At 37.7% G+C, this 15,180-nt stretch overlaps 1 protein-coding gene across 2 annotated transcripts in view; it reads left to right on the forward strand.

Annotated features, from left to right (window-relative positions):
* NR6A1 (nuclear receptor subfamily 6 group A member 1) overlaps window positions 1-15,180 on the forward strand; it is a 210,284-nt gene that overhangs the window by 31,879 nt on the left and 163,225 nt on the right. The gene's annotated exons all lie outside the window — the stretch shown is intronic.

A 15,180-nucleotide genomic window follows, 5' to 3' on the forward strand; every position in this document is an offset into this window, starting at 1 on the left:
GGTAAGCGATAAAGTTCACCTTCTCACCATCCTGACTAATATCAGCTGTGGACCTTCTCATATTTTCCTCACACACCTTAATAGTATAAACATTCATGTTTGTTCAACTAACTTATTAATTGCAAGACAAAATAAGTCTCATAATGCTTATCAAACACCAGAGAAATAGATTTGTCTTTCTACAAGTCATAAAGTTCAGAATCAGCTTTGTAGGTAATATAGGCTCAGTTTACCGCACCTTCCTACCTGACATCCCATTACCTGTGAGTGAACACTCTATTTTCACTGTCTTTCTCTTATGAATAGCCGTCATTTAGGAGGAGGAAAAAGTAAATTCTCGACTCATGGTCCTCTCTTAGAAGCATTTTTGAACACTAGGAAGGATATTGACATGCCCTGTGATCTTTCAGATAGAACTACACATAAAAGAAGCCAGATAATTGAGAATTCAGTTTAACTTTGAATGTTCTCTGCAGCAGGCCCAGTTCTAGGCTCCAGGGATACACAAATAAATAAATCTATGTCCTGCCCTAATTTATTAATAGTCTATTGGAAAATATTTCCTTGTCTGGAATGATTTCAAAATACGCTTTTTTAAACCTCTATTTTATTTAGCACATAGTATCCAAATTTATTCTCTTTTTCTGCACTTAGTAACAATTTGAAAATACTCATGCCTATCTTCTAGGAAAGGCACTTGATATCCTTATGAAGATTATTATTAGATTATTGTTCTTTCTGGGCCAAGTAATGCTAACTCATTTAACATTTCTGCATAGACTCTCTAGCTAGATATTGTGCTTTATAGACCTCTCCATTCCATGAGAATGAACAGATACTGAATCATAATTTTATATATCAGTATAGAATGGGAGTTACCTAAAAAAATCATTTTTCTTTTAAAAATCATACTTAGCTTATGTGGCCAATATTTTCAGTAGTCCCCATGTTATTTTTGTGACGTTAGTATTTTTCGTCTTTCTCTTTGAAGAAATAAATAAAGATCTGACATTATAATAATGAATGGGAAGAAACGAAAGTTTATCATCTGTTCTGAGTCAATCTTGGGGTTCAGTTGAGCATGCTCAGTCCTACCAAGTCATAGCACACCTCAAGACTGAAATGGGCTATACACATGTGTTGTGTAAAAGTTGGTTATGGTTGTTGATACTACAAATTCCATGGCTTCTGATTGGGAAGGAATAACATCTATGTTAATATTTCACAACTTCTGCACATTAGATGGAGAATAATAGGGTTTTCTTTGTGATGCATCTTGGAATTTAGAGGTTCCAATGTCTCCCTTACCCCCCAAATTCCTGATAAGGAAGGCCTGCTGCTCATACTTGCTTATTTTGGACCAGGAATTACCGTTGTTGCTGATTTCCCATTTTGCTTGGCAGTGGTTGTAGACAGCAAGTTTGGGACAACATGTTGGAACTGGATGAGGAAAGACTGACTTTGTAATATTTGTATAGCCTTTTTTTTTTCCCCTACATTTTTTGTGATAGACAATATGGGTAGCATGCTTAGAATATGGGCAGCTCCTCACACTCTGGCTGCCTTCCTATGATTCCTGGGCTTCCTGGAGTCCACTGTTACAGCACAGGTTCAGGCTAAGTTCATTTCTACAAGAAGCATCTCTGTACCCTGCCTATTAGCATAAGGGACAAGGGCAGTCAAAGGTCAAGAGAAGTTCAAAACAGCATAACCTTTCTGTGCTTCTGTTTCCAAATAACACTAGTCTGCCCTGCTCCCCGAGTTTTTTCCTCAGCCATCATGCTTACCGTATAGTTGTAAAACTCAAGAGAACAAGGACTGACTTGATATAAGGGAAGTTAGAGAATAGAAGTCGTTGTTGCTTAAAACAGGAGAAATAATTGATTTATGTTTGGGGACCAATTAGGCTATAAAACAGGAACAGTAAAGGGACCTATGACTTCAGGACAGTTACTTGCTCTGATTTCTGTCCCACAGACAAGGGGCTCCCCAGTGAAGGCTGTCAGCTATCTAGGCTAAATTATTAATTCCTTTCATGCCTCTCAGGGCTTGTAAACAGCATATAATACAGGAAAACAATTGATACTGTTCAGTTATTGGCCAGATAGAGGGTCAAAGGGTAAATAGTTGGATTAGCAACAGCTGTTCTTCCTCCCTAGTCAGACTTTTGTCCCTTATTCTATTTCAGCAAAACCATTCCTGGGTTCTTGGCCTCTAAATAGTTAAATCCATTTCTCTTCTTGTAAAATAATCCTACAAATAGTTAGAGAATAAACACTGACCAAAATTGAAAATACTCGTATTCTAATTCAGTTTCCAAATTTGAAGATGAGCATTCTTTTTGGTATGTGCTGACTATGTTGTTTGGTGTTCAAAGGGTATTATGCCCAGGAAAGTAACTACTTGAAGTTTAGACAGATTAAAAGCTTTTTAGCTGTTTATACCAACTGCTTGAGGATTTTCGTGCAGCTTGATTAAAAGAGAAAAATTGCCTTTGTTTAAACTGATGGTAGGATAATGCGTGTTCATTGTGGAAAACACTAAAAGAAAACTATAAACATTCCTAATCCCACCACCTGGAAATAACCATTGTTTCTTATTTAAGAATATGTCCTTCCAGTTTGAGTCTGAGCTTATTTTTTACGTGGTTAGAAATCATATATACAATTTTGTATCCTGTTCACTGCTCCCCCACTCAACATTACATTGGGAACACTGTCCCAAGTCATGAAACAGTTTTCATAAATATTTTTAATGGCAAGATAATATTTCACTGTAAGTGAATAAGTTTACCATGGTTTATTTAACCATTTACCTATTATTGGGCATTTAGGTTGTTTGCAGTTTTTTCTACATTATAAATAGTGCCACAGTGAACATAGTTTTTTTTTGTTTTTTGTTTTTTTTTTTTTTGCGGTATGCGGGCCTTCCACTGTTGTGGCCTCTCCCGTTGCGGAGCACAGGCTCCGGACGCGCAGGCTCAGCGGCCACGGCTCACGGGCTTAGTTGCTCCGCGGCATGTGGGATCTTCCCGGACCAGGGCACGAACCCGTGTCTCCTGCATCGGCAGGCGGATTCTCAACCACTGCGCCACCAGGGAAGCCGTGAACATAGTTTTATATAAATTTTTTGTCTGCATTTCAAGTGAGCCCTTTAGCTTTTTATATAAGCCAAAACTCTTCTGAATTAAGAGCATGGACACTGGCTCAAGATTGCTTGAGTTCAACTTGGCTTCAGTATTTACTAGCTCTGTAATCTTGGCTAAGTTATTTAACCTCTCTGTGCCTTAGTATTCTCATCTGTTAAATGGGGACAATAAAAAAGTACTTCTACTTCACAAGGCTATTGTGGAGATTAAAGGAAGTAATACATGCATTTGGAACAATGCTTGGCAAATGGTAAACACTATTAAGTGTATGCTATTCTAGGCTATGTAGCATAATGTTGAAATTCTCAGTCTTTCTGTACCTAATGGCTGTTGTAACCACTTTATTCAATTAAACTATCCTGTGTTGCCTAATGACACAAAGATAAATCATTCCAGATGTTAGCAGGTGTAAGTTACTACTTCAAGTAAATAGTTCCCTCAAAGGAGTGGAGCTCACGTACTGCTGGCCAAGACTGTTCTTACCATCTGGTTGACTGTTAGGGTGTTTTGGGCCTCTTCGCCCAACCAGCAGTAGGTAACCAAAATGACCATCTGCCAACCCATTTATTTAACCTCTTAGGAAACTAAAGGAGTTAACCCTCTGCTTGTTTAAAATAAATACTCAGATTACGCACTTTCTCTTTGGTCAGTAGCAAGGTCTTATAGAGAGCATGCTGAGGAAGAAATTTGTGTAATTAAAGACCTGCCATTACCATTTAATTTAATTTATTTATAAATCCTATGATACTTTTTAAAAATAATTATTTTTTTGGCTGCGTTGGGTCTTTGTTGCTGCATGTGGGCTTTCTCTAATTGCAGCAAGTAGGGGCTACTCTTCGTTACAGTGCACGGGCTTCTCATTGCAGTGGCTTCTCTTGTTGCAGAGCATGGGCTCTAGGTGCACGGGCTTCAGTAGTTATGGCTCGCGGGCTTCAGTAGTTGTGGCTCATGGGCTCTAGAGTGCAGACTCTGTAGTTGTGGCACACGGGCTTAGTTGCTTTTCGGCATGTGGGATCTTCCTGGACCAGGGCTTGAACCCATGTCCCCTGCAGCATTGCCAGGCGGATTCTCAACTATTGCACCACCAGGGAAGTCTTTTAAAAGACTACATACTTGGGATTCTTGCTGACTCAGACACACACACACACACACACACACGCGCGCGCGCGCGCACACACACACGTATATATTTTCCCCTACTGAACAAAGACCTGGATAAATGAGCATTTTAGAAGAGACTTGAAAGTTAAATTAATCTTTGCCCTCTGTTGCCATACTGATAGATGCCCACCAGGCAGAGATCCATGAGTGATGTGGGATGCACAGGCAATTTAAAAAACAGCTTCAGAATAAGACAGCCTAACATCACTAGTTTGCTCTGGCTTTGCATTCATCTGTCAAGTGTTTTGGGATCCCAAGGAGACTTTTTGTGGATCCTTCAAGCTATAAAAGAGAAATGTACATCTCAGCTAGAGTTACCCATAAGTTCATTCCAACATTCTGTACCATGTCCTTATGGGTCTATTCCTAGTTGTCAAACTATATGTCACAATTTTTGACCTCGAAAATAGTTTATATAAACCCAGGTGTGCTCTGCAGATAATGAACTTAAGGTTGGGTGTTAGAGATCAAAGAAAATTAACATTTTTGGGGTATTCCTTATGTGCTACGTACTTTGAACATATTCAGTGGGAGTGAGAAGGGTTGGTTATAGCATATAAAATATCTAAATTTAAGTTTGACTTTGTAATACCTAGTCCACTGTTTCCTTCCCTCCCCATTTCTCTTTTTCCCTTTGATGTGTGTGCCAAGCCTAAGACTCAGTTCCTGCCCTCAAGGGACTCTGGTTTAGTCAGGAACGACAGACACAAAATTTGATGATATGTGACTTTTACTACATAATAGTAGTATATAATAATAATGGCTAATATTTATTACACATTAAATGCTTCATGTGCATTTTTCATTAAGCACTCATAAAACCTGTTTGAAAAGATACTATGCCTATCCTAACAGATGAGAGTGCTAAGGCCTGGAGAGGTTAAATGACTCACCCCAAAGTACACAGTGGAGAAACATCTGGGACTTCATAGCTGCTGTTTTAATGAATCTTCTCTCCTGTTTCTAGCTCTCTTGACTGTGACAAGTCTCAGATGGTAATGGAAGAGTTTAAGGCAGTATAAGGATTTATAACATATATAATGGGACCTTTTATGTACAGAATAAAGACTATTTTCTAAGTGTCATTTGGGCTCTTTTGCATATATTAGAATTATCTTGGATGTAAAGTAGAGTAATTCACTGTGGAATAGGTTCCCAAAGAGATTTCTTCTGAGGTTCAGGATTATTCCACTATGTATTATCAAACAGGTTCTTTCCTGAAACAAATGAAGATAAGTTCATAAGAATAGTTCCCTTGGTTTTCCCCTTTATGTCACCTTTCCTTCACAACATTCTGTTTGTGATATTGGTATTTCACATTCATAACAGTTCCAAGAGCCTTGCTTCCAATGCTTCAGCTGAATCTGCTAGATCACTGCAACATCACGTCTCCTGAATGTGGCCTTTTGCTGGGGAGTTCCTTTCTGATAAGAATTCTTTTGAATAGGGTGGGGGTGGGATGAGATCCAGAGTTTAGGCTGAGCTTCATCCCCTTGACCTTTGCCCCTATTTCAGAGTTTATACTGACTTGATAGAGACTCCCTGTGGAGCCAAGAGTTTAGGACTTGTTTACAGTTGATGAAAAGATAGTTGCATTCAGAGGCTCTTGTTGGATCCTTGGATAGTCATGGATCTCTGCCATTATCTATGGTGGGTTCAGGGAATGCTTGAACATCTGGGTCTGGAGATATGTAATGGATGACTAAGAAGGAATGAGAAGAAACTCTGAAATTGGATAGGTTGCTGAAATTATTTCTGTGGGAGCAGTCTTGCAGTAATATTTTGAGAGCAGAGAAGGATTCCTATAAACCTGTGCTTCATTTCATTTTTTAAAAAAAGCTGTAAGTGGTTGTTTAAATTCAGTATATGATAACAAAGGGGGATGTGTGGGAATTCTTCTCTTCCTTTTCTGATGTCTCACCAAGGAGAAAATATGCTGTGTTAGGCAAATGTATTAGGTAGTGGAGGGAAACCCTGGATTATTAAAGCCACCCTCTTCAGAGTTATACATAGTTTTACAAATTGGTGTTTTCTCTCAAAATCTTGGGGTTCTCTAAGTATGTTGAGGAGAGTATAGCAATTCAGTCCCTAATGAGTATTCATAAACCTCTTCTGGGCATACAGGTCAGTTAAGACTCTTAGCTTCTGTATCTGAAGTTACATATCTTTTTTTTTGTTGGTCCAGTTCCTACATTAGAATATGATAATTAACAGTGCAGATGAAGGTGTGGGAAAACGGGAAGTCTGTGAGTGTAATCTAACAATATCTGTCAACACTAAAAATTTTGGCTTTATTCTTGCAGGTTTAGCAGTTTAAAATTTAAATTTAAATTTGCAGATTTAGCAGTTAGTATGTCTGGGTATTTATCCTATAAGAAATGAAAGGTGTGCAAAGTGTATATTCACAGGTACTCTTTTCAGCATTTATAATAGCAAAAAAGGAACAGCTCAAAAGTTTAATAGGGGACTAAAATGGATTGTAGTTATCCATGTGATGGAATACTATAGAATCATTAAGGAGAAGGTAAATTTTAGTCTGGAAGATACACTGAACAGTTAAGAGTGATATCTTTGGGCAGGTGGTATCACAGAGTAACTTTCACTATTTCTGTTTTAATTTTTATAAATTAATTAATTTATCGGCCACACCGCAGCTTGTGGGATATTAGTTCCCTGACCAGGGACTGAACATGGGCCCCCGGCAGTGGAAGTGCAGAGTCCTAACTACTGGACAACCAGGTTTTATCCCTTAATTTTTTTTTTAACAAGGCTGTTGTATTAAGAAATGAAATATATATATATTTTTAAAATCTGTGACTCTCATTTCAGCTGCCAAGCTTCCAAGCTATTCTGTCAAATTGAGTCACCCAGGCTACAGCTTCCCATTTAGATGATAGATTTTACATTCAGAATTCTCTTATCTTGGAATTGCTGTCTAAGGAATGGGAACCTGTATCCTCAAGTATCAGGAATGATCTTGAAGCCAAAAAATAGGGTAAAAGCTTAGAGCAGCATTTTCAGGCTTCTGCTTGCAGCCCTGCCTCCATTCACTAATCAAGCTATCTGAATTGGCCTCCCTTTTACCCTGCTATCAAGAATGTAGGGAGCCTTAAGTAAGCTTCTCACATGAATTGTGCTGTCCTGGCAGTTGTAGGTCATGTTGCTGAAAGTGACCCTAATGGACACGGTGTGGTGCAGAACATGAGAGTTTGCATCTTGGCTTTTTTTTTTTTTTTGTGATACGCGGGCCTCTCACTGTTGTGGCCTCTCCTGTTGCGGAGCACAGGCTCTGGATGTGCAGGCTCAGCGGCCATGGCTCACGGGCCCAGCCGCTCCGTGGCACGTGGGATCTTCCCGGACCGGGGCACGAACCCATGTCCCCTGCATCGGCAGGCGGATTCTCAACCACTCCGCCACCAGGGAAGCCCTGCATCTTGGCTTTTGCCAGTGCTTGCTAAGTGACCATAGGCAACCTGTGAAGGTCAGTTTCTTCATCCATAAAACAATAGTAATCCCTATTAAGGGTTGTTTTTAAAAATAAGTTAGATAGTATATGTGAATTGCCAAGTATTTAGCTGCTCTAGCTGTTACTGCATGTTTCTTCGTTGCTGAAATATATGATGAAGGGCTTCTAACTTTTTGGGCTAATATTTAGTGAGCATTTACTGTATGCTAATGATTTTAAAACATTGTCTCCTTTATTCTTTCAACTCTATGAAGTTGTTCTCAACTCTTGTTGTCCCCATTTTACAGATAAGGAAACTGACAGTTTAACACTTGGCTAAGGTCGCAGCGCTGTTAAGTGGCAGAGCTGAAGCCTGTGTGATTCCAAAGCCAATGTACTTTTAATCTTTTTAAAATAGTGGTATGATTTACGTACAGTGAAACACACAGATATTAAGTGTAACGTTCAAGCAGTTTTCACAAATGCATGTACCCTTGTAATTCATGTTTCATCAAGATACAGAACATTGCCATCCCTTCAGAAAATTCCCTTATGCTTTTTCTCAGTTGATCCCACTATTCTGCCCCAAGAAGCAATAACTTTGGATTTCTGTCATGATAGATTAGTTTGTCTGTTCTGACATGTCTTATAGATGGAATCATACAACATGTGCTTTATGGTGTCTAGTGTTTTTCAGCATGTTTGAGACTCATCCATGTTGTTGCAGGTGTTAGTAATTCATTTCTTTTTATTACTGAGTAGTATTCAATTGACTATATCATAGTTGATCTATTCATCAGTTGATGCCCGGGCTGTTTCTAGTTTTGTACTATTATGATAAAGCAGCTATGAAAATTCTTGTACAAGGTTTTTGTGGCTATATTTTAATTTCTCTAAACGTATCTAGGAATCGTTGGGTCAGATGGTAGATGTATGTTAAACTTTTTATGAAATTACCAGTTTTCCAAATTGTACATTTTACAATTCCAGTAGTATGATTTCTGATAGTTCCACATCCTTGTGTTTGGTGTTGTCAACTTTTAAATTTTAGTTATTCTAGTGAGCAGGTAATGGGACCAATGTGGTTTTAATTTGCATTCCCCTGATGACTATTTATATTGATTATCTTTTCATACTCTTATTGGCCATTCATATTTTGTTTTTTAGAAGTGTCTATTCAAAGACTTTTGATAATTTAAAAAAATTGTGTTCTTTGTCCTATTATTGAGTTGTGGGTATTTTTTTATTATGATACAAGTCCTTCATCATATATATATGTTGTAAATATTTTCTCCCAATCTGTGGCTTTCTCTTCTACTTTATTGACATGATTTTTTTTGTTTTGTTTTTGTTTTTGTTTTTTGCGGTATGCGGGCCTCTCACTGTTGTGGCCTCTCCTGTTGCGGAGCACAGGCTCCGGACGCGCAGGTTCAGCGGCCACGGCTCACGGGCCCAGCCGTTCCGCGGCATGTGGGATCTTCCCGGACTGGGGCACAAACCCGCATCCCCTGCATCGGCAGGCAGACAGACTCTCAACTACTGCGCCACCAGGGAAGCCCTTGACATGATTTTTGATGAGCAGAAGTTTTACATTTTTATGAAGTTCTATTTATTAACTTTTTCTTTTATGATTAATTCTTTCTGTATCCTCCCTAAGAAATCTTGGCCTAACCTGAGGTTGCAAAGGTATTATTCTATGTTTTCTACTAGAAACTTTATGGTTTATCTTTATGCAAGTTAATTTTTTTGTATGGTGTAAGATAGGAATCAAAGTCTTTTAATATGAATATTTGTTTCAGCACTATTTGTTGACAAGACTTTCCTCATTGAATTTTTGATGCACTTGCTGAAAAATAATTTGATCTTTATATGTATGATCTACTTGTAGACTTGTTTTCTTCCATTAACCTACTTATGTGTTCACTAATACCACAATGTTTTGAATACTATAGTTGTATAGTAAATCTTGAAATCGGATGGTGTTAGTCCTCCAACTCCATTCTTCCTTTTCAAAGTTGTTTTAACTGTTTTGGCTGTTCTAGGGTTTTGTTTGGTTTTGTTTTAATTTCGTTTTATATTTTAGCATCAGCTCATCAAAAAAAAAAAATTATTTATTTATTTTTTTTTAGTGAAAAGCCTGCTGGGATTTGATTGGATTTCATTGATCTTATCAATTTGGGTATAGCTGTCATTTTAGAATTGAGTCTTCTAATATATGAATGCAGTATATTTTCCCACTTATTTAGAACTTCTTTATTTTTTCTCAGTGATTTTTTTTTTTTTTTTTGGTACGTGGGCCTCTCACTGTTGTGGTCTCTCCCATTGCGGAGAACAGGCTCCAGACATGCAGGCTCAGTGGCCATGGCTCATGGGCCCAGCCGCTCTGCGGCATGTGAGATCTTCCCGGACTGGGGCACAAACCTGTGTCCCCTGCATCGGCAGGCGGACTCTCAACCACTGCGCCACCAGGGAAGCCCCCTCAGTGATGTTTGTAAAAGATTAGTGTTGAGATCTTGTGCATCTTTCTTTAAATTTATCCCTAAGTAGTATGTTTTTTTAATGCTGTAGTAAATGGTATTATTTAAAAATTTTATTTTCCAATTGTTTGTTGCTAGTATAGAGAAATGCCATTGATTTTTGTATATTGAGATTGTATCATACGACATTGTTAAATTTGTTTACTATAGTAACTTTTAAAAATAAATTCTTTGGGACTTTTTATGTGTACAGCTATGAATAAAGACAATTTTACTTCTTCCTTTTTAATGTTTATGACATTTAGTTTTCTTACCTTATGGCATTGGCTAAGATTTTCAGTCCAATAGTAGATAAAAATTTTGAGGATGACATTCTTGTTTTTGATCTTAGAGGGTAAGAGTTCAATATTTCACTATCAAGTATGATGTTAGCTATAGTTTTTTTCTTTTATTTATTTTTTAAAAATTGTGGTGAAATGTACAGACCAAGACATTTATTATCTTAACTATTTTTTAAGTGTACAGTTTAGTGCCGTTAAGTACCACACTAGTATTGTTATGAAACCATCACCACCATCCATCCACAACTCTGTCTTGCAAAAATGAACCTATAACCATTAACAGTATTTCCCCATTCTCCAGACTCTGGCACCCACCATTCTACTTTCTGTCTCTATGAATTTGGCTAATCTGGGTATCTCATATAAGTGGAGTCATGCTATATTTGTCCCTTTGTGACTGACTTCTTTCACTTAGCATACTGTTTTCAAGGTTGATCCATGTTGTAGCGTGTCAGAATTTCCTTCCTTTTTGAGACGGGCTAAGATTCCATTGTTTGTTATATACCACATTTTGTCTATCCATACATCTGTTGATGGATACTTGGGTTGCTTATAGCTTTTAGCTATTGTGAATGTTGTGAATAATGCTGCTATGAATATTGAGTGTACAAATAGCTCTTCAAGTCCCTATTTTCAGTTCTTTTGGGTATATAACCAGAACTGGAATTGCTGAATCATATGGTAATTCTATTTTTAATTTTTTGAGGAACCACCATACTGTTTTCCACAGTGGCTGTATCATTTTACAATCCCATGCATCAGTGTACAAGGGTTCTGATTTTTCTGCATCCTCCTGTTTTCTGTGTTTTTGATAGTATCACACACACCCAATAGTATCTCACTGTGGTTTTGATTTGTATTTCCCTAATGATTAATGCTGTTGAACATATTTTCATATGCTTATTGGCCATTTGTATATCATCTTTGGAGAAGTACCTATTTAAGTCTTTTGTCCATCTTTTTTTTTTTTAAGTTTTTTGTTTTTTTTGTCTTTTATTTTTTTTGCGGCACACGGACCTCTCACTGTTGTGGCCTCTACCATTGCGGAGCACAGGCTCCGGACACGCAGGCTCAGCGGCCATGGCTCACGGGCCCAGCCGCTCTGCGGCATGTGGGATCTTCCCGGACCGGGGCACGAACCCGTGTCCCCTGCATCGGCAGGCGGACTCTCAACCACTGCACCACCGGGGAAGCACTGTTCATCTTTTAATCAGGTTTTTTTTTTGTTGTTGTTATTTTGTTTTTTAGTTCTAAGATTTCTTTATTATGGATATTACCCCTTATCAGATATATGATTTGCAAGTATTTTCTCCCAATTTATGACTGCCTTTTCACTATTGTGTCCTTTCATATACAGATGTTTTAGATTTTGATGTAGTACAGTTTACTTATTTTTTCTTTTGTTGTCTGTGCCTTTGGTGTCATAGCCAAGAAATCATTGCCAAATCCAATGCCAGGAAGCTTTTCCCCTTTGTTTTCCTCTAAAAGTTTTATGTCTTACATTTAGATCTTTGATCTATTTTGAGTTATTTTTTGTATAATATGGTATAAGATGACGTTCACATTCATCCTTTTGCATGTGGATATTCACTTTTGCCCTCACTGTTTGTTGAAAAGATGGTCCTTTCCTCATTGAATAGTCTTGGCAACCTTGTTGACAGTCATTGACCATATAGGTGAGGGCTTATTTCAGGGCTTGCTGTTCTGTTTCTTTTGTCTATATGTCTGTTTATGCCATATTGTTTTTTTGTTTGTTTGTTTTGTTTTGTTTTAAGGTAAGTATGTTTCAAAAACTGCGGATTTTAAAAAATATTTATTTATTTATTTGGTTGCACTGGATCTTAGTTGTGGCAGGTGGGCTCCTTCGTTGTGGCATGTGAACCCGTAGTTGCAGCATGCATGTGGGATCTAGTTCCCTGCCCAGGGATCGAAACTGGGCCCTCTGCATTGGGAACGTGGAGTCTTGGTAATTCAACTTAGTAATATTTATTGTAGATTTTTGTGATTATGTTCAAAAGAGTCAAAGCCTATATCCTTAACCTCAGTGTCATTTTGGACATGTTCACTTTTATTTGTGTGAGTTTTTATTAGTTTTTTGTGTAGTCTTATACCAACTAATTGGTTTTCTAGATAGGTTTAGGCACTCTCCTGCTTCAAATTTGAAGTCTCCATCTAGTGGTCTCTTCTGAGAGCACAGTGGTGAGAAGCTGTGATGATGTATTGGCATTTATTCCCACTTAGTCCACTAGGTGGCAACAGGCCCTAACTGAAGAGCCAAGAGCAAGGAATCAGACCGAAAAACGGAAAACAATGCTTGTAAAACTCATAATTAAACGGAACAGAAAACCAAGATTTTCTGAAAAGTAATACTGCTAGCCCTCAAGATATGAGAGACAGAGTGAGCCTTTAGCTCATTCTAAGAGCATGCTTGGAAACTCTAATATTATATGGGAATCCATTCTGCTGCCTTCCTTCCATTGCCTCTCAAACTTCAAAATCTTGGCTTATTCAGTGGCTATCCAGTTGCTTTTTTTTTTTTTTTTTTTTAGTATTGTGGGATCGGGGGGAAATGTGATAGAGCTGACCGTTAATGCAAAGAGATCTGAGTTTGGGGAGTCGGGGCAAGAAGGATGTGCTCTTATATCCAAGAGCTGACAATCTGCTTCCAGGGAGACTGCAAAAAGAGGCATTAATAGCTCCCTGCTGTCCCTTGGGTCTGAGACTTCTTTCCTTGGGCGTGAAGAAGAGTTTTTATGAACGGTATAGTCGAAGGTGTGGGTTTCTCTTATAAAAATGGAAATTGGGAGAACAGAAATTTTCCTGAACGATGCTTTGTTTAAGATAGTAGTGAAGGAAGAAGGTTGTTTAAGGGGATGTAAGATTCTAAGAAGCCATGAATAGAATTATCAGGCTGTGAAAATTAAAAGATGATGGGTGGGGTGAGTTTCTAATGCTCCTTGAAGTAGTTAAGAAGAGAAAAGGTTTGGAAGGACAACTAGGCTGGAAGCAGAGTGACCCGGCAGCCTGTTGCAGCTTGCTTGATTATGGCAATGGATGCCAACTTTTTTTACCTCAGTGACTTACCTAGGTTAGGAACACAGCTGACTTAGGCAGGACCCCAATATTTACTTAACCTTCCTATTCCTGCTTTCCAGTTGAAAATTCATTGACAATGGACTATTACGTGCAAATAAATTTGGAGAGAGGATGATAAATGTGCATTAGCAATTGAGGTATGGTTCATATTTGAAACATGGCATATACATGTCAAAGTCTAATTACAGTACTAGAAAATTTTTAAATAGGGATACTGTTGGTATACTATCATACACAGCATGTATCAAACTAATTTGAAAACGATGATGCTGAACGATGCATAATGAAAATTAAAAAGCAAGAATAACAGTAATTGAAAACTACCACTAATTCCCTCAACAGTGATAATGGAGTTCAGAGAACTGCAAGATTTCCAGTTGATTTTATGTGTGTGTTTGCAGTAGGATCTTTGCACCATTGCCACCCATTTTGTGGCAGCCAGGCTTATTAGTAGAATGCTAAAGAGTCTCTTGTTACTTTTAGTTTATAAACACCAAATTTTATTGATAGTCCATTAACAAGTTACTTATAGCCTTTATTCATAAGTAGAAATGAACTGAACATCAGTCACTTATAAGATGGATGAAAGTTGGATTAATATACCATGAGGAACCTTTAAATTCATACCTTGAGAATCATGGGGCTAAAAGATTGGGAAGGAGGAGAAGATAGAAAACAGCCACAGGCTAGCTAGAAGAAGGCTCAGTGCAGTGGGCCTTTGGAGCTAGGTGTGAAATAGAAAAAAAATGTATGTCTTCTGTGACTTAAAGCAAAATCTCACCATTGTATGTTTGAATGTGTGTCTTCACTATGTATGCGCAGATGTTTATGATAATGGCTCTAATACTGTTGATAGAATTACTACTCATGTGATAAGTCCTATTGACAGAATTATTTGTTACGTGAGTCTAACAACAAATGATTCTTCTAGGAATTGTTTTTCCTTATGTTGAAGGGTAATCAAGAAGGAAGTAAAATCCTTTATGTAATGATTTTGTGCTGGGATTTTTGTTGATTTTTTTTTGGTGTGTGCATTATTTAGCATCTCAGTTGTCCAGGAATTTTTCAACATAACTAAGATACACTAAAAGCCAGGCCCTAAACATCATTTTCATCAAGGTAATCTTAATTGTGAAATCTAGTCTCTGTCCCTTTGTTTCTCTCTGTCTCTGTTTCTCTTTGTGAGAGGTTTTGTTAGACGAAAACTTAAAATTAAAATACCTTAGTCACCCTTTCCTAATAGTCATGATAATTTTGACCCTTAATTATCTTTCACCAAAAATGTATTCTCTTATGTTTTATACATTGTCTGACCACTTAGTTTCAACCTCTGACCTTTGTTTTCTTTTTTGAAATACCTTGGATAAAACTATCACTGAGCAAACAAACCTCAAAAGCAACATTGGTAAATTAGTGGAAATGATCCTACAAATGCAGATGAAAGATGACAGGGTAATTTGAAAAGCTTCAAAAGTACAGTGGGACTAGAAACAAGTTTGGAAGAAATAGATG

Source organism: Kogia breviceps, chromosome 8 (assembly GCF_026419965.1).
Source record: "Kogia breviceps isolate mKogBre1 chromosome 8, mKogBre1 haplotype 1, whole genome shotgun sequence".
Classification (NCBI taxonomy): Eukaryota; Metazoa; Chordata; class Mammalia; order Artiodactyla; family Physeteridae; genus Kogia; species Kogia breviceps.